This window comes from Drosophila ananassae, chromosome 2R (assembly GCF_017639315.1).
Source record: "Drosophila ananassae strain 14024-0371.13 chromosome 2R, ASM1763931v2, whole genome shotgun sequence".
Taxonomy (NCBI): Eukaryota; Metazoa; Arthropoda; class Insecta; order Diptera; family Drosophilidae; genus Drosophila; species Drosophila ananassae.
In genome coordinates, this window is record NC_057928.1 from 19,792,248 (window position 1) to 19,812,335 (window position 20,088).

At 43.8% G+C, this 20,088-nt stretch overlaps 1 protein-coding gene across 8 annotated transcripts in view; it reads left to right on the forward strand.

The window, feature by feature from the left end:
• The window catches only part of LOC6507034 (RNA-binding protein Musashi homolog Rbp6), a 168,714-nt gene that overhangs the window by 74,782 nt on the left and 73,844 nt on the right, over positions 1-20,088 (forward strand). The window contains exon 1 of one of the 8 annotated variants that reach the window (XM_014909556.3): positions 11,742-12,640. The exons of the other annotated variants lie outside the window; for them this stretch is intronic. The gene's annotated coding sequence lies outside the window, so the exon portion shown is untranslated. Of the gene's footprint in view, positions 1-11,741; positions 12,641-20,088 lie in introns of those variants that run through there. 8 annotated transcript variants of the gene reach the window in all.

Genomic DNA, 20,088 nt, shown 5'->3' on the forward strand with positions numbered 1-20,088 from the left:
CCCACTCACTTCTAGCCCCCTTTTTGCATACATATTTATTTAGCTTTTGCAAAATAATCAAATTGCAAAATTGCAAGTGTTGCCATCAACGTCAACAAGCATCATCTGCGCTTTGTCTCACTCTCTGAATATCCTTGCAGCTACCTCTTTCTTTTCGGCTTCTCCCATCTCGTTCTCGAATCTTCTTTATTTCTGATTTCTCCTGTCAATATTCAATTTCTTTTTTATTCTATTTTTTTTTAGAAGTTTGGACGAAGATAGGGTGCCAGGCAAGGGGCAGGAAAAAAGGACACGACAGGTGCCGTTGACGTCTCTGCTGATAATTTGTTGCGAGACTTCAACATTTGCAAGTGGCAGTCGTTGGCCGTCATTGATAGTTATTTGATATGCATATTCAAAATATTCGCTAAAAAAAAAGGGAACAAAAAAGCGAAATAAATAAATACAAGAATAAATATCAGCAAAAAATTATTGATGGCAAAAACTGGCACTAATGACGCCTACAAAAAGTCAGCTTGTAGTAGACCAAAAAAGTTACAAGCCTCTTAATGAAAGAAATAAGCTTTTAAATGTTCAATCTGATGACATTTGTGTTTTATTAAATTAATCGGAAAATTATGTTATTTTTTAGAGTCAGTAATCATTTCTTTTACATTTATCTGATGGAATTTTTCTGTACGATTAAGTGTTCAATGTTTCATTTTATTATCCGTAAATATCCTTAAATATCTGTCTATAAATTCTCATTATTTCTCTTAAGGTGTATAATGGTATTTACTGGCTTATCAAAGAGATATAAATTGTATTATAAATATTATAAAATAACCAACACAGCTATATCTATCTATATATCTAGATTCAATTCCAACGATTATAATAATTACTAATTACTAAATTAGTTAGTAATTAGTCCTTATATATCTTTGTTTTTATCAATAATTATGTATACCTCTATCTGTCCTAAATACTTCTATAAAATCTCTTCAATACTTTTTCTTTGAGTGTCTAAAGGTAATATCTGGCAGAGCTTATGAACTTCCATCGACTTGGTCCCCGAGTGTTATTGCTTTTGTTGTTTTTGTAATGCCGCCTTTTAAACTCGAATCAAAAATCAAAATCCGCACCAGCTACAAATGTTAAATCCGCAAATAATTGACAAAGTTTAGGCATAAACGTGGCTCTGTCTCTGCGAAATTGCTGAGGGAATGAACTTGCTAGGAGGATGTTTGAAAAGTGGGTGGATTTTCGGGTGGTTTTCTGGGCGGTTTCTGGGTGGTTTCTGGGTGGTTTTTGGTGGCTGACAAGAATGCTGTGTGTGGCTGGCTTGCTGCCTGGGTCCAACTTCAAAATATGTTGGCCACAAATGGCAAAAGTTTGACAGGTAAACGGAATTCGTATAGAATATCTATGTACAGGGTAAGCGTGTGTGTATTTAGGTGGAGGAGGTGGATAGGATATCTGAGGGTGGTAGGTGGAAGGTCGGAAGAACCCCTTTTTATTCTGGAAATGCGGAAACCGCTGAAACATCTGCGACCACTTGGATTTGGATCTGGATTTAGATTTGGTTTGAATTACAAGGAGCTGGTAGTGGCCCTGGCCAAGTCAATACATTCCAGTTATCTATCCATCTAGCTGGTTCTAGTTGAGCGGGCGGCCATTTATGTTTAATGAGATACTTTTCAACAGCCTCATAAATGGCTATGATAACCACTTAATGTCGAGGCGCAACAACAACATCGGGGGCGGAGTGAAAACAATTTACATATTAAACTTGCGCAGCATCAACGCCGACGTAGCCGCAGAGTTGCCAGCCTGTTATCCTCATCGCACATCCTGCGAGTCCTGCCAGCCACGCTCTCATTCTCCTTCTGTCTCTATCTCTTTCATTTCCTCATTTGCTAGCTATCTCTTTCGGTTGTGCCCACACAGAACGCGTGCGAAATATGTTCGCCTGCGGCGCATTCACTTTAATTTGATTAAATTTTGAACATTTTCACGTAAAAGTTGCTCCTTTGGCTCGGTAGCTGAGGCTTCACTGCATCGCTTTTCCCGCTTTTCCTGCCAGTGTTCTCTCATCTGTGCTGGATGGATTGGATGGGCTATGGTCGGATCGGTGGGTCTGGTCTGGTCTGGCTTGGTTTGGTTTGGTTCGGTTACGGCTTGGTCCTTTTTGGTCCTCTGGTCTGGACCTCCTGCTGTCTCGACAAAGCTGATGCCATCTTCATGCTCAGCTGTTGTCTGCTTGCATTTATTTAACTGAGTGTGAGTGTGTGTGTGAGCTTTATCTATGAGTGTGTTAAATAGTTTTTATACCCTGTAAAAAGGATAACAGAGAAGGTGAGAGATTTGAGATCAAAATGGCAGAGAAATGAGTGAAGAAGTTGGAACATATTCGAAGAAGTTAGTTCTTGAAAAGGCTATGAAAATTTAATTTATATATGATAGTTTTTAGCTATATCATGTTATATTACAATAAAATATATATATATATTTTTACAAATTTATAATATGTATTTTAATACCCTTTAATATCCTTAAAAACCAACAGAACCCTGTCCTACAGGCCATCAACTATTCCTGACTCTCCTTAGCCTTGGCTTATTTCATTTGAGTATTTTGTAGTTGCTGTATTTTATAATAAATAGTTGTTTAAACTTTCGCCTACATGACCCGCCCCCCATCACCTCCCTCTACCCACCATCCACCCCCTTGTACCCCATTTTTTATCCATTGGGGTATCAACGCCCCCAAAAAGAGATGTTTCCCACCACCACCAATGCGGTTGGCTCTTGTTGCTGCCGCTGTACGGCTCTTCAACTATTTTTTATGCAATCTGCTGTGGCTCTACGAGTAACCTCCTCACAGCCCTCCCCCTTCCCCCTTCTGTTGCACATCGAAGTCCACCCCCCCTTTGGCCTACGAAGACAAGTTGCATTGTTTTGTTTTGTGTATTTCCTTTTGTTTTTTTTCCAGTATTTTTATTTTTATTTTTTATTTTTTGTCTGCTTGCCATTTCCTTCTCTGGTAGCCGCACATAGTTATGGCCACGATTTTGGCTTTCGGTTATGTGCACTGAGATTTTCCTTGGCCTTGTTTTTCTCCCAGGCCGGCAATTGTTTTCCTTCCCCTTCAGATGCTTTGCCGCCGTCTGCCATCCAACCCCACCCCCTTCCCCCTGTATCCTTTTCATTGTTGCACAGGTTGCACAAGTTGTTGGGTGGCATGGTGTGTTGGGGAGTTGAAAATTCTCCGAATTAATTCGCATCATTTAAATCACAGACAAGCAGCCAAAAGACAGGGGGGGTAGAAATTTTTGGGTTGTCAGGATAGCTGGCCGGCTGCTAGAGGGGGGTGGCAAGGATACCATAAAATCGAACCGAGAAAAAGGAGAGGAGAGGCGAGGAGCGAACTGTTAAGTTATGGCCCACATTGAGCCGGGCCAAACGAACAGATAAACAATAAGTAACTGTGAATTATAGCGGCCATTACTTTTGTCTTTCCTTGTGTCCGGGTCCGGGTTTGGGTCCGGGGTGTTTGGTCCTTTGTTGTTTATGGCAGGACAATAATTAGGACAAGTCAGTGGCATTGGTAGCCACTGCTACGTGTGAGAATGCCCGCCCGGCGTACATATAGATTCCAAAATTGGTTAATTAGAGGCTTCTCAATTTCCCCAATGAGTCCTGGCCCCTATCCTGTCCTGGCTCTGTCCTGGCTCGAAAAACGCAAACAAAATATTCCGGCCTCAACAGTTGGCAAATCGAACAACGACTTCTCTCGCTCCCTCGGCGTTCGCAGGCTGCGTAAATTGCTTATGAAATTGACATCGAAGCCTCGCCTGTCTGCCGGAAATGGAAACAGCGGTAATGACAAGGCATCACCACTCACCGCCCAGCAGCCTCTATACCTCCCCCTCCCCATACACACACACTGGCACACTCGCACACTCGCACTCTAATATTTTGGAATACACACACCCGCTGATACACACGCTGGCAGTATAACCCACATAATTGGCAAATCACACACATTGATTTCGCCGTGTGCTGGCGTCCTCGTCATCATCCTTATTGTTGTTGTTGTTTGCTGGTTCAATCGCTCACTCCGTACTGCTCTCCACCTCCCTTAGACCGCTTATAACTTGCCCCATGCCACCCAACCACCCACCACATCCGACATCTGCCTAAACGAGACGTTGGAAATTGGAAGAGCGGAATATTATACATATACACTTGGGAGAATATTATTCTAATTTCATATATTAATTGCTTAAATTTAAAATTAAAATAGTTATATTAAAAAGATTAAAATAAATTAAAAGTTAATTTATATATTAAATTTTGAAAATTGTAACCATAAAAATAAAGACAACACTGCGTATACTTAATTTTAAAGACAAACTTTCAACAAAAGTAATTCCCAGCCTTAAGCAAAAAGAGGTGTGCTTCTTCTGGGATGGGTGTGTGTGTGTGTCTTTGTGTGTAAATGAGTGTGTCATATAGGCCATCATTAATAACATTGGAGGCATAGACCAGGCCAAGACAACATCATTAGATCAGACTTTGTTTCTATTTTAGCCGTATCCTTAATTTCCATTGTTTGGCATTGGCACTTCCTTGCCAGGCTTGATCTTAAATAATTAGCCAGACTTCGAGGTGGAACCCGGCAGGGTGTCTCCGGCAGATACAACCCATCAACCATCCGCCTCATCATCATTATCATCATCTGTGAGGCAGGGGGAAAAAAAAATTTCTTCATTGCTGTAATTTATAACGTTCACTTGTCATTAACAGCCATTTTAATCGTCTAGCGAGCACACACATATTGCATTTGTATTTGTGCCTGTCTCTGTGTGTGCTGTGTTTGTGTTGTGGCATTTAAAGCGTAAAAATATTAATTTATGGGCCTTTTAAATGAGGACCCAATACGAACAGCAAGCATACATTCTGCAAATTGGCAATGAAAATAAAGCAATAACTTCTGCAAAAGGCAATGAAATAAATATGAAAATAAATACTTAGCGCCAGTGATAAGCACTGAGTAAATATTCGATATAAATACAGGGTAAATACTAAGCGGAAGATAAATTTACTCAAATGATTGAGTGCACGCTCAAACGGCTCTTATTTTGAATGCATTTTAGGACGAATTTCAATGAAAATCCATAGAATTCAATAGTTTCATGACGGAAATAGTTATAGACGGTTTAGTGTTAGGGCGGGATTCCATAGCTGGGCAGGATATCAGGGGATACCATGCCCCTGCCCCTGCCCGTAAACCCAAGCCCCAAAAACCACCCACATCCATCGCCTTTGAAAGCGAGAAACCCGAAATCTATTTATGCCCCAGCTCAAGCCCATAAACCACAGCCAAAATCCAGTGGTCGTCGCATTTAAGTGTCTTGGCTTGGCTCAGGGAAATTCCGGGCGGGGTATGAGTAGTTGAGGTTATTCCAGTAATAGTGCGGAGGGAGGGTAGGATTTTGGGGGGCTGTTGGGTGGTTGGGATGGTTGTGTTGGCGGTGGTTGTGGAGTAAAGGAACGAACCGCAAAGCAAATTCGCTTGCCTTAATCTGCACTTGGTGCGCGTATCTTAATAAACTATTAAATCAAACGCAAGCCTCAATGCACGCGAGCTCGCAACAACACACTCCTCACATCCTCACCCTCACTTCCTTACAAAATGGGTGTCCTGTAGCTCCACTTAAAGCTCACAGGATATGTAATGTTTTGGCATACAATTGAAACACCTGGCACTCTAAGTAACTCTAATTAAAGCTTTTCAATTATAATTTATTAACTGGAAACTGCTTCTGTGAATTGTGAGGAAGCGGACTCCCTTTTAAAGCTGAAATATTTACGAATATCCTTTTTCCGCTTTGCTCAACCGCGTTTATAAATTCACCAAAAATTTCGTTTTCTTTCGTTTTTATTCTTTTCCCAGCTCTTCCACATATACCCCATATATATCCCCATATATAGTAAATAAATAAATGAGTTATATGCGCGTTCACATTCACATTATTCCCTTTCCACTCCAGCAGAAAGGCGGATTTCTCCTCCTCCTCCTGCTCCACTCTCAATCGTCCTTTAGTTGCCAGTTTTCGGTTCTTGTCCGGTCTGGCTTTGGCTTGTTTTTGTTCTGGCTCACAGGAAACCGATAGGACATGGCGATTAAGGATATTCCAGGAAGCCAAGCCCGGCTCCCAGAGCCGAGAGCGTTTTCCATTTCAATTGAATATAAATTCCAACTGCTGGGATATTTTTTTTGGCTCCGATAAATGAAAACGATCTTTAACCCATTTCTGGGATGCACTATTTTACAAAAGGCTTTAAGGTATATATTTTATGAACTATTTTAGGGATCTGATTGGCGATCTCTTGTTAGCCAAAAGCTGCCTATGCCCTTGGGCTTTTCCCGCCAGATACATATCCTTGCTTGCCCCGGCCAGGGCTAGTATCCTTGGCTGACTCGGCTGTCGTTATTATTTATGTTTTGTTATCCGTTGACCAGAGTGTTGTTCTTTTTTTTTAGCCATACTCACACTCGAAAGAACTGGTATAGCTCTGGTAGTACTGGTACTACCAACTGGCTCACCTATTTTACGATAGAATGAATATCTTGTGCTCTCCTGTTTTCTGCCAGCTGCCTCCCTCAGCGATTGTGTGTGTAGTTTTTGCCACAGTAAAGTGCGATGTTTTTCTCTCAGCTGGTAACTGCTAGCTACTGGCTAGATGTGTGTGTGTTGGCCTGCTTTTTTCCTTCAGTTCTAACCCCCCCGGGGTTTTCCCCCGAATTTCCTCCGTTTCGGTTGTTCCTGGTTCTATGTACTTCCGTTTTGTAGTGAAAAGAGCTTTGCGTGTTGTGTGCGTGTGTGTTTGTTTGTTGCTTAGAGAATTGATGGTAAAAGGATGTGTGTGATTTTGCTGGTCCTGCTCTTAGTTGCTAGTGTGCTAGTGTGTGTCTGTGGATGGGAGCGTGGTTGTAGCCGCAAATATCAGGCGAATGAAGTGGCATTTGCCAGCGTGGTTTAAAGCCAAAGTGCGCGGCGTAAGCTTTTAACAAGCAGAATTGCTTAAATGTGGCCGGACATCCCAGGTCTGGGGGGATTACTAAGTAGTTCAGGCATAACTTATTCATATATCCACATGCGAGAGGGATATCAGAGCCCCAAAAAGCAGAACCATAGCAGTTCTTAAGTTATTCGATTTTTGAATCAATGTCTCGGTGAAAATTTATATTGATTCTGGACTGAGTGTTTGGCATTCATCATTTCTTTGTGTTTATCTATGACAGAGCTTGAGTGAAATTCTTTTCTAAGTGATTTTGAAAGCTCAACTCGCAGTCCTGTATGCAGGATCCCACCCTACCCTCCAACACACAACACACGCACACACATTTGGCACATAAAATAATGTTTTTATAAGTCTGTTTGGAGCAGCTCGATAGCGCAATTTGAGGCGGCATCTCCGCCCCTTTTTATCCGCCCGCCTCCCATGTGGCATTGTTTGATCTGGCTTCAGTGGCCATGGAAAAAGGCAAGCAAAGCGTCCCAACGGAGTCGTCAATAAATGCGATAAAGCCAAACATGTTTCATTTGCAATGGCCAATGGTTGCTGTTCAGCTTACCCCTCCTTGCCACCACAGCCACTTGCCTCGCTTGCCCCATTTCGCACACGTCTTGCATCCAGATAGCAGAGAGACTGGGGCGGAAAAATGAAATTACGAATTATACTAGTATATTATTTATTATATTCTTCGAATTCATGACTAATTCTTGACGAATTCTTCTCAATATTAAGCTTAGAAGACTGCTTGAATTAGTTTCTAAGAAGAATGCGGGGAACCCCTTAGAGAACTACTTTTTATTCCCTCGGAATTGGCAAGTAGTTCCCTTGGAACATCTAAAAGGGATGTAAAAATTAAACATTGTTGCTCTTATGATCTGGAATTCCTGAAATTAGCAAAAATATGTTGGCAAAGTGCACCTTATAGTCGTATACCCCAGCATCCTACGCTCTGGGGGCATAAAAAAAAGGGAAACGCAGCCAAAAACTCATAAAAATGTGCGTTGAGCTGCGATGAAAAGCTAAAGTTGAATCAAAAAAAAGTATAAATGGTAACTGAAAAGCCAAGAGAAGCTAAGAGAAGCAACGAAAAGCCAAAGGCAGTGCTACAAGGCATTGGCGTCATCTTCAAGTGTTTGCCACTCAGCTGGGCTCGACTCGAGTCGAGTCCTCCTCCTTCTCAACTCCTGTGTGGATTTTGACCCATAATTGACTTGTACACATGCCAATTCCCCAGCTGATAGCCGCCTCCACTCGCACTCGCACTCGCACTCGCACTCCAAATGCGTGCCTAGCCGGCGTTATTCTGGCCAAGTTTACAATTTATACCACCTGCCTCATGCCACACTTGCCACTTGCTAGTGGAGTCTTCTTAAAGTGCTACTTTAGGCTATATTTTCGGCTAGTTACGAGTAGTTGCATAAAAACGATTGTGTATGACATTTTTAATGCCCCCACAGCTATCATTAGATGGCGAACAAAGCGCCGACCGTCGAACAATGGCAATAGAAATAATCAATACAAATTTTATACCCCCGACCTACCGTCCCATCCCGTCGTCCTTTTCGTCCTGCATGTGCACACAACAATGAAATACATTACAAATCAATTGCAATCGCTCGAAAATCGGCATGCGAATTTCCATAGACGATGTCTGGTTTGGCTTGGCTTGGCCTGGCCTGGCCAGGCGATTGGATTGGATTGGCAGGGGTTTGGGTTTTGCGATTGCGATTTGGATGGGGGATTGGGATTGGGATTCGTATTCGTATTCGGATTTGGATTGGGTTGAGTCGGCTTGGGTTTGGCTTCGTTTGTTGCACAGAACAAAAAATGTACAACAAATTCCAGGCATTTTTTTCTTATCTTAAGTCGAGCAATTGTCATTCTTTTATTTGAAAATACATTTTGTTTCTTAAAAAGGCAATAAATTAAAGGATTTCTAATTCAAGAGGCTAAGACTTAAGAGGCTCTACTCTCTGATTCAGTAATTTATGTAAAAATAGTATATTTTTGTGTTAAAAAGTAATAATTAGACCTTAAGACTTTCCTTAAAAATATTAATAAATTTAAGCCTTAAATTGTAAAACTAAATTCCTGAAGAATATCCTTTTTCTACACACCTACTTCGGTGACATTTTTCCCTGTGTGGCTGGCAAGGGGCAACATTATTATCATCATCAAGCGTACAAAGTTAGTGCCGGCGGGCTTTTCGGCAAGCGGGGGTATCCAAGGGGTTGCCCGCTTGGAGGGGGCCTAAGGGGGCAGCGGGGGTGGTCGGTGCTCCAAATCGGCAAATGAAACAAACCAGGATTTACATGTACACAGTTATTGCTGCTGCTGCTGATGCTGATGCTGCTGGTAGCTGCTCCTGCTCCTGCTCCTGCTCCACACGCACACATATGAACCTAGTCGTCCTGAACGTATGTGTGTGTGTGAGTGAGTGTGTTTGTGTGCAGCATTTCCTTTGGGTTATTTTCCGGGAACAACATTTCATGGCACTGATAAAGCTGCCATGGCAGCAGCCTCTGTCGCCGCTGCCGTTGCCGCCAACTGCGCTGCCTTTTCGTCCTCGGAGCCAGGGGAAATGCCATTAGTGCTTCGGCGCCGAGAGAAACCCGGCGGGAGAGAGCAGGTCCTTGCCAAGAGAGAACGCGAGCAAAATTCCCTGCCTGCGAGGAGTAAGCCGCGGTGTGGCAGCAACAAAAACAAGTGCCCCCGGGGCAGCAGGCAGCCAACAAAATATTTGACGCAAGCGGATTGTAAGGATATGTGTCCTGTGCATGCCACAGTGTGTGTGCTTCGAGAGCGCCTATGTGTGCTAGTGTGTGTGTGTGTGTGTGAAAGAGAGCGGTGGCGCGTGCACTCCAGGCAATGTCAAGTTGACACTTTCACCAACGCACGAGGCACGAGACAGGACGAACAACAATGGAGGAGAACGGTGTCGACGATAATGACGATGATGAAGATGCGGATACCGGTAATGAACATACTTATGATGTTGCAAGTAAAGAATCTCCCAGCCTTTAATGAAACTTGAACACAATTATCCTTTGAAGATGGCAACTAACATATAGAATTTAACGATGTCCCTTTTTGTTCCTGCGATCAGACTGATTTTGATTTCGATGGCAATGAAGCTTCAATTATTTTCTTGCAAACTTCCCTCTTCATTTCCTTCTCTAGGAGCTTCTGTCCGAACTTGTTTTCTGAATTCAAACGGGCCTTGATCCTTTTCTCCACCACCTCGATCTTGCTAAGGATATCCGATACGTATTTCCGATAGCTTGTGATTTGAACCTTGGCGGCATCTTCGACGGCCTTCGAAGAGGAACACGGTTTATCTTCCTTCTGGGGACTTGCCATCGAACTCATTTTTTTTAGCAATTAATTAAAATAATAGGAATAGAAATAATTTGAAAATACTGGCAGACCTTCTAGAAATCGACCTTATGGCTTTGAGAAAAGTGAGGAAACTATAATGAAAGAAGCCTTTAGTAAGGCCACCTACGATCGTTTTTCGGGCCTACTACGTCGCTGATATCCTGAGAACACCAACCCGAAAATATCCTCTGTCATCATCATCGTCCTGATAATCATCATCGTCATCATCGCACCATCAGCGACACCCTCTGCAGAGGTTACACGGACACTCTGCGACTCGTCTCGCAATTGTTGTTTGTTTGCGCCATTCCGAGGCGCCTCCATCGCTCACTCTCTCTCGCTCTGGTACTTTCCCCTCATCCGCCTGGCATCTGGCTCCTCGCTTTCGTCCTTTCTCCTGCGGGCCACCCACGAAAACAAACATAAAGGTGCAACAATGACGCGCGTAGAGCACCTAGCTCTCTTCCTCTCTGACTCTTGCTCTCTCCCCAGAAGCTTAATATCCTTCTCAGAGTTCGCTCTCTACTTGTTGTAGTTGCAGTTGGAAATCCCATATTCGCTGTTAACAGAGATTTATCCTGCTGGTGTCCTGCTGAAAGTGAATGTTTGGTGAATGTCTAATGTTGTTGTTTATTTATTTTGGCCAGCAACATTGTTGGCGGTCGGCAAAAGTTTTTCCGGAATTGGGAAAACAAATGTAATGGCTTCTAAGGACAAAAAGGAGTTCGATATTAAGGAAAACTTTGTTAAACAATATTTCTTGGGCAACAATAGCTTGTTTTTATGGTTGCCTCCTTTTTTTAAATAAGGAAATGATTTTAAAAGAAATAAAATAAGATTATTTTAAAGAGAAAAGTATTAGCGGTCTGCCCTAAAATGTATGCTATAATTTTTTAGAAAACTTGTTCGGACCGAACTTGCCTGTTTCTTCTTACTGCAACTTCCTGTAACCTGACAACCCTGCCAGCTATGCGGGCTAACTGTTAACAGAGCTCCACTGCCGTGTGGGGGTGCATCCTGCGCTCTCTCTTTCTTTCCCACCCCCTTATTTCGTTCGCCAGGCTCTCCCATTGTCCTGCTCGCTCTCGCTCTCGTGTTCTCTCAATGGCTGTTAGGCACTTCCGCTGTTGTAATGCTTCTGCGCCGGCCGCCCGTCGAAACGGCGAAACGGCAAAAGCGGCGGCGGTAAAGCAACGACGCTGGGCAACAACAAGAACCAAAAGAAAAAAACCGAACGCTCGGCACGACGGCAGCGACGCCGGCAGCGGGCGCCTGCTGCGTTCTGGCTGTTGCTAAAAGTCCTACGCAATTCGCGAGAGTCCTTCAGTCGTTATCAGACAAGCGAGTCCAGCAGTCGTTGCGTTCTGTTCCTTAGCTAACAAAAAAACCGTGCAAGTAGCCTAGTGAGAAACAAAAATCTACAACAGCCGACAGAGCCCCCAGTATCAGAATCAAGGAAATCAGCGAACAAAAGCCAACAAGTCATTATCCTTTGAATCCTTTTTTTGCAAAAAAAAAGGGACACTCTTCAGTTCGAAGGCGGCAACTTAATCGCGTCTCTTGAGATTTTTGTCATCGTGAGTTTTAAGCAACCAACGCGTTCAAGTGCAATCAACCAAAAAAACAAAAAAGTATCAACAGAAACCCTTTAATTAAAACCCAGAGCAGGACATTTTTCGCGCTGTCTAACGTTGAGCTTTAGTAGTGATTTAAAACTAACTAACTAACCAAACTAAAATTATTTAAAAACCTTAACAAAAAATAAACAAAAACCCAAAGAGCTTCTCAAACAAGTTGTGAACGAAATCCAACGAAACAGGGAAAAACGCAAGGCAAGCCAAAAAGCTATACGAATTATTATCCACTGAGAGAAAAGCGGAATAAGATTAGCTTGTAAAGCCGATCTTAGCCAGCAAAGAAGAGTGCCAGTGCCGACGCCAACCCAGTCGGCCAACACACACCAATTTCCTGTCGAAGGTGTTGCTATAAAACCCATCAAGATTTCACACTTTGGAGTAAATCTGTTTTACGTGAAGCAGCCAGCGGAGTTATTTCAGCAGCCGCCGCTTCCGCCGGCGACAATTAAAGCGATTAGTCCGCCCGTGACCGCCGCCGCACCGCCGCCGCCGCAGTCGACGTTGACGCCGCTGTCGACGTCAGCAGCAGCCGCCACAATTCCAACAAAGAAACTCGTTGTAAGTTCAACTTTACTAAGCCCCCTACCTTCCTAACATAAATGACCAAGTACCTCATCTCTTCATTATTAATGCTATTTAATGAAAGTTTTTGGCCGGCCCTCGCTCCTCCAGGATCCTACCCAGAAGAACAAAAAAGTATGCAATGAATTATTTTTATGCTGGCAGCTCAAACAATTCAACGAATCGCGTCGTTTGTTTTTGTTTTCCGTCCTTCGTTTTCCCTCCACGATTTTTTTTTTCCTACTTGGCTCTAATTTTTCCTTTTTTTTTCGTTTTTGTTTTTCTTGGCCGGGGCGCACGCAATAAATTAATTTATGTCCAACGTCAGGCACGTTTCGCACCAACGCAGGACCCCCTGCCCAGGACGAGGACCAGGTCCAGCTAGGGACTTCTCAGCCAGGGGCTGGCTGGTCCTCGGGCACGTTTCTCACCTTGCCTGCCATCCATTACCAAGATTTGCAAGTAAATCGCTTTAAGTGGCATTGCCCGAGTGAAAAGCACAACACAGAAATTAAAATTCCAACGACCATCATCAGCGGAAGTGTGCTGGGGGGAATCCTCACGGCAGGACTCTAAAATTTAGTTTGTGAGGACTCACTGCCTGAGTGCCTGCCTCCTGCCTGCCTTTCTGATAATATCGTTTCGTTTCGTTCATTTCATTTTCGTTGCTTCGTTATAATTTGCTTTTAATTTGTTTGGCAAACGCCAACACTTCAACACGGTTTGCTCGGCTCGCTGCTATGTCCTGCACAGGACATACGGATCAGGCCATGTCCTGGGCACACACACACACACACCTTCCCAAAAAAACCAGTAGGACACAGAAAAAAGAATGTCATAAAAATAATTACGCACCCAGGAAAATAAACGCGCCATCGGAATTCGCGTGTCTCTCGCTTTCGATTCTCGGCCTCTGACCCAAAGGCTCATAAATTTTATAACCCGGGGCTGTAAACGCGAATAAACCCTCATCGAAAAGTAGCCATAAATAAGTTGAAATATATTTATAGAGCGGTCTCAACTTGCCAGGAACTTGTCAACTTTTTCTAGGGGATATGGGTTTATTAAAGAAAATTGATAACTAAAGTTAGTCGTTGATTAAGCGAATATCCTTTTGAAGAGAAGCCCCAATTTAATTGCATCATATCCCAGCTGATAGTCCTCGAAATAAACTCCCCATAGCCAAGTTAAAACTTTGAGGCGCTTTCATCGGCCTGCCAATAAATATGGCAACCGCTCAGGTCGAAGCACTGGCAAATTGCTCAGCTCGAAGCACTTTCGACTCAAAATCGAGCACAGCGAAGGACTCACCTAAGAGCCATCCCATCCTTCGTAACCACATTAGCTGCTGTCCCACATCGCTCGACTTGTCTAACTGCCATTTTAGATTTGTGTCTAGTGACTTTGGCTTGTGGTAAACACTTGAGTTTAATGGTTTGTTGACTGCCTAGACTGCCTTACTGCCTAGTGCCTAGTGGCTTGTGCCATGTGCCATCAGGCTCAAAGCCCAAAGACGTTTTCTATAATAAAATTTTCGTCTATTGCCATTGGCCATAAAAGCGAAGCGGCAGCCTAAGCGAGCATTAAACGTCCCCATTCCTTTTACAGTTCGAAAATCCAACAATTCTCTGAATCCGAATCGGACTCCAGCCCGAACTGTTTTATTATTTACTAACTATTTTATTTGATTTCATTTTTGGGGCAACACGCTTAAGGCTTCAGCTAGATAGGAGCCAGGAGCCGTGCCGGCTTTTTTGTGAATCGTCCGATGCCGCAAAGCCAATTCCAGAGACAGCTACATGGATTACAACTGTCTGGCTCTGCCAGCTGACACAGAAGCCAGTCGAGTTGGTTTTTGAAAAGGGCTTAAACTCACAGGCCATAGTTTGGCTAACAGGCTGAGAGGGGGCCATGGGGTGAATGTGACAAAATGAAAATATTTTCACCCACATAACCACCAACCAACCAAGCATCCATCCAACCATCCTTCTCTCATCTCAACAATTAGTTGGCATTCAGGGCAGAAGGGAAGCAGCCAAAAAAAAAAAGCAATTGTCAGCCAAATTGGCATTGGCATTGACTTGGCTGGGATTTGATTTATCAACATGTTTCACGTGTGCTCCCCCCCTCGAAGGAAAAATAACTGAAAGCAAAAGAAATCATTGCTGTCAGCCAGCTGGGACCAAAGTCGGCACACAGACACCTTTATTTATATAATACATATACAATATATATATATGGCAATTCCAGCATTATGGCATTTTCGTTTTCCGTGTCGCCTCCGCATGCAAAGTGTGTGTGTGCGTTCTGCCAAACCAATTGGGAGCTCAAGGAGCAGCGTGTGTGGCAGGAGGAAAGTGAACGCGCCCAACTGACGCGTTTCCGTCAAGTGCAACAAGCTGGGAAATGTGAGAAAAACTGTACGCAATAAGGGGGGGAGGGTGCGGTAGAAGAAGGAGAGGAAACAGCAGGAGCAGTAGCTGCCAACAGCCAGGAGCCAGGAGCCAACAGCACTGGCGACAGGACCAGCTGAAGATTCCCCCAGTCAATGTGCTGGGGTTTATTAAAATTTTAATATCAACGCGAATGTCGACAGTCAGCCAAGTAAAAAATGTGTAGCGCAAACTTTTCCTCTGGAAAGCGGAGCAGGAGTCGAAACAGGACGAATGTCAATGCATACACAAAGAGAAAAACTTACTAATTAAAATGTAAAAAGTTTAAAAATCTCACAAGAAGAGTCCTTTTTTAAAAGATTTATAAATCATCTTCTAAATCAAAAGACCAAATCTTAAACTATTAGGGTATACTATTTTCTTTCTGTATGGTTAAGAAAGAGAGGGTACAAGTCAAGATCCTTGAAGAATGAAAGAGACCCAGAGAGCAATCAACCCCGGTCGCAGGATGCCAGGATGCCAGGATGCCAAGCTATTGCTGCTTGAGGACTTGTTCAGTGTGTGCGTAAGCAAAATAAGTCATTTTCCCTTATGGGCCACGCTGCTGCGAAGAAGCTGCAGAAATTCATCGATTGAATACAATACAAATATGTCAACGAGTCGCTTGAGATGTCGCTGCTGAAATCTCAGACTCTGGGAGAAAAGTGGGAAAACTTGAGGCAGCCCTGTCCTCTTACCATTTTTCGGTTTAACTCATTTCAATGCGCCCTGGGGGAGTTTGTTTTCGAGGCAAAAGCAATCAGTCAGTGGAGTGGCATTCATCTCCATCCGTGGGGTGTTGAATTACGGGTATTTTGTGTGAATTGAATTTGGCATGCCCCAGGAGTGTCCCAGAAAATCCTCCTGAATACGTGGGAGATGGTGGAGGAACTTGACTTGACTTCTCCCTCTCCCCCAGCTCGGCATATAGCCCCCACAGTTGATGATTTGGTGGCATCACATGCCAGGCCCACACCTTGCCAGCTATTTACAAAACGCATTCCATTCCGAAAAAGCAAAGTCCTGGGAAAGCCTGGTCCTGGGCATGGCAAAGGCGACAAAAACCGAGCGACTGAGGAATAGCGACAACCACCGGCGGCAATCAGGGCGCCAATAACAAGGATGAAGGATGCCAAGGCGCTGGCGAATTGTTATTTTATGAAATTGCAAACACAATCAAGTTGAATTCCTTTTGCCATCCTCGTTCCCTCTTTGACTTTTTCACTCCCACTTTTGTCTTTGGCAATGTCACAAGGGTTTTTCGTCCTGGTCCTGGTTCTGGTTCTGGTCTGGTCCTGGCAAATTATTGTTGTTCCTGTTCCAAGTGATGTTGCTATTGCTGTTGCTGTGTGTTGCCTTCGCATCGTCAGACAAATAAATTGAACTAATAGAGCTGTTAACATTGGCAGCAGTCACCCAGCCAGGCTGGTAGAGTCAGTGGGAGAGGCAGGCAGGCAAACTTATAACTGGTTCGGAAATTCTTCAAGTAAAATATTTGAATTGCCAACGAACAATGTGGAAAGTGGTGGAGTGGATAGAGTGGTTGGAGTGAGGACAGTGAGGGGAGTGACGGAGTGGGCCAAAAGTGGAAAAGAAACCGCCAAAGCACTCGAGCAACTTGCAAAACAAAATCCGCTTTTTGCACCCAACACGACTAAGAAGGAGCATCCCTCTCTCCCCAAAAAAATTTCAGGCCATTGTTTTTGTAACTCTATTGGTATGTCTGTGGGTGTGTGACTATCTATTTCTCTCTGTGTGTGTGTGTGTGTGTCGGGGGGGTATCTGTGTGGGCCAAGTTATTAGATTCATTTCAAGTTCCTCGGTAAAGTGCACTCCAAACATTGAGCCTCGAAGGCGAGAGAAAGAGAGTCTGTCAAAGTAAAATAAGCCAAAAAGATGCGAATACAAAAAAGTTCAAAATAGAAGAGGAAGTTCTACACACCCACACACACACACACACACACACACACAGAAACACAGTCATACCAATACACAGAAAAGAAAAAAGGGGGAAAAGTGGAAACTTGGGGGCTGCGGCTGGCGTTGACAACCAGCAGAGGAGGAAAAGCCTCGACCACAACACTATAAATGTGGGTAGTTTCCAAAAAGGCGGAGGCACAAAAGAAACCGCAACATCAGCAACAAGATAGAGGAAGAAAAAGCACAGGGGTTGCAAGAATGGCGGGGCCAGGACCCAGGTCTCTGGGGGTGGGGCAACACTTATTTCAAACAATTAACTTGATATTGTAGCCAGGCCCGATGCTGCTGCTGCTGCTGCTTTTCAACCTGCTGCTCAACCTCTCGAAAGGTCGCCGGGGTCCAAGTCAAATATAACGAAAGAAAACTCTTGGCAGCATGTGGCCGAGCCGGAGCTGGCGCAGGGGATGGAGGAGTGGCATATTGAAGTGGAAAATGGGGGCCAGTGTGGTCCCAAAGAAAAACATAATAAAATCAAACCAAAGTGAAGATGCCGACGCTGACGCTGACGCCGTTCCTGCCACGGCACACGAAAGTAAAATAAACTAAAAGAAAAACAAAAACTCACGAAAAGCAAAGAGCTGCTCAGGAGTTTTCTGCTTTTCAGCTGCTTGGCCCGTTTTGTTGTCTCTCGGAATTGCTATCAGTGTTACAGCTGGCGGCGGCTTTTCCGACCTCCTCTTAGAGTCCTTCCCCCACCTCGAATAGCATCTTAGCCATCTCATCTGGTTCGGGCCATCAACAGCAGCCGTCGCAGCAGCCTCGCAGTTTTTGGCTGCGAGGCGTCAACTCTTGTGCTACAACTTGAACACGAAGTTCATCAACTAACTTGCTGGAGGTTGGGGGCGTGGCCAGAGCAGGGAAGGCTAGTAGGAGGGGGCGTGACACAAATGGCAGCGTCCAAGGCGTTAGTCAGCTTGTTGTCTAATGTGCAGAGTGAGAAAAAATATAATAACTTTCTTTGAAGAACAATAGCCAAGTTAATATAATTTTTCAGGCTAATAACTAATTGATAAAATTATAATTTTAAATACCTAAAAATCAAAAATTACTTATAGTTTCTTATAGAATTTGTTTCCAGTGTAAGAAAAGCTGTTGTGGCCATTGTGTTGCTGCTGCGTGTTTGTTTGCCACCGGAATGAATATTGTCCCGGACTAGGGGCTCTGGTCTGTTTCTTTTTTTTTGTTTTTGTTTTTGTTGTCTTGTCTCACTCTCTGGCTGTGTTTTTGTCTCTTTCCCAGCCCCTGTACCCGTCCTTTTCCATTTGCTGTTGCCCCAAAGCTGTTTGACTTGACTCGGCTTCGGAGCTGGCACTGATGAAAGACAGAGGCCATGCCGGGCAGATCCTCTTTGGGGGCCAGCCCGGAGTGCCTGCACCTGTCCACCTGTTCAACTGAGCTTGCTTGCAAACAGCAGGTCTTTCTGTTTTTCTTCCCAACACCCCCTTATCACCCATGCCCCATGCCCCAATCCTGTTTGTTTGTCTTACAAATTTACTTACGCTTATTTGAGCTGGAAATGAGCTGAGCCGGGCGGACTCGGACTTGGACTTGGGGCTTTGGCGACCCTCGGAGCAGAAAATATTGTTAAAAGTTTTTCGGCTGACATTTTTGTATATTTTTTTGCTGTTGGTTGACAGACGCACTCAGCACTCGGTATGAGCAATAATTTACAAAATTATTTTTGCCAAAGCGGCTCGACGGCGGTCAACCGCCGGAGGTATTGCGACTCCGAGGGGAAAATGCTTTCTATATGATTAGTTGACAGAGCGGAAGGACTGCAATTTTTAGGCGAATGATGAAAAAAGGTAGCCGAAAAAGGTACTTTTCCTATAGCTAATATTTGAACAAAAAATTGTGCTGAATGGAATATGGAAAATGGTAATGAAATGGCGGAGAACAAATGTGTGCTGGGAACAATCAGTGTGAGGGACTTAAAAAGGTGGAACGAATTACCCATTTAATCTGTGATGATCGGAATAATTGCATAATTTACAATGATTTACTCCCAGCCATACGCTCTATATGCGCAATTTCAATTGGCAATCAATCGGTGGCCCGCTTCCTCCGTACAATAAACTATTTAGCCAATTGTAACAGCCAACCACCATGATGAACTCACGCCACCTGAATCTGCTGCTGAAAAGAGCCGAGGAACCAAACAGAACAGGAAATGTTAAATGATAATGCGTGGCACGCATAAAATGCATGCACCATGTAGTTGGGGCAGGGGCAGGGACACACCCACCAAATCACAAACACCCATGAACATGCACACGGTTAGCACTGCGTATACGTAATTTTTATTGCGTATACGTAATGCATTTTGATGGCAGACAACGCTCGGCCAGCCACAGCGTAACAATTTAAATCGTCGGCGGTCATTTACGTGCACACCATGCAAAATGCATTTATTCCATGTCATAGCCATAGCAGCCATGTCCGGGGGGCGAAAGTCACGAGGGGAGCTTCGACAAATACGTGGATGTGTGTGGCTGGGCGGGAGAGTTGGTTGGGAATATGTGTTGTCTACTTTACGGCGCGTGGCTGTTATTTCCGCTTTCCGATTTTGCTTTTCACTAAATAAAAATCGTTTAAAAAAAGAAACCGCATGACAGCAGGAGCTACAATAACAGCATTAAATAATAACAATCATGGGAAATTTTCTCCAACAGATTTATGCGCCCCGACAACTTCAAACTGCAACGTGGCACAATAAATCTGCTGGAGAATCTTTGCAGCTATTTCTTATCACTTCCCCTTCGTCCTTTTTGGGTCCTTTTTTCATCTACCGCCTTTGCTGCAGTGCTGGCTAAGCTTATTTGTCTCCCCACATCCACGTCTGCCATTGTCTTCCATTACTAAAATTAAAATCCAGGCAAAACGCGCTGCGATTCTATTACCAAAGTGACTCATACCCCTCGACAGCATGGGATAGTGGGGATAGCTTGCGACTGTTTCCTTCAGATTCTTTCTCTCTATATATATACTATTTTTTTTTTGTTTTATTCTTGACGGCTTTTACACTTTTAAACG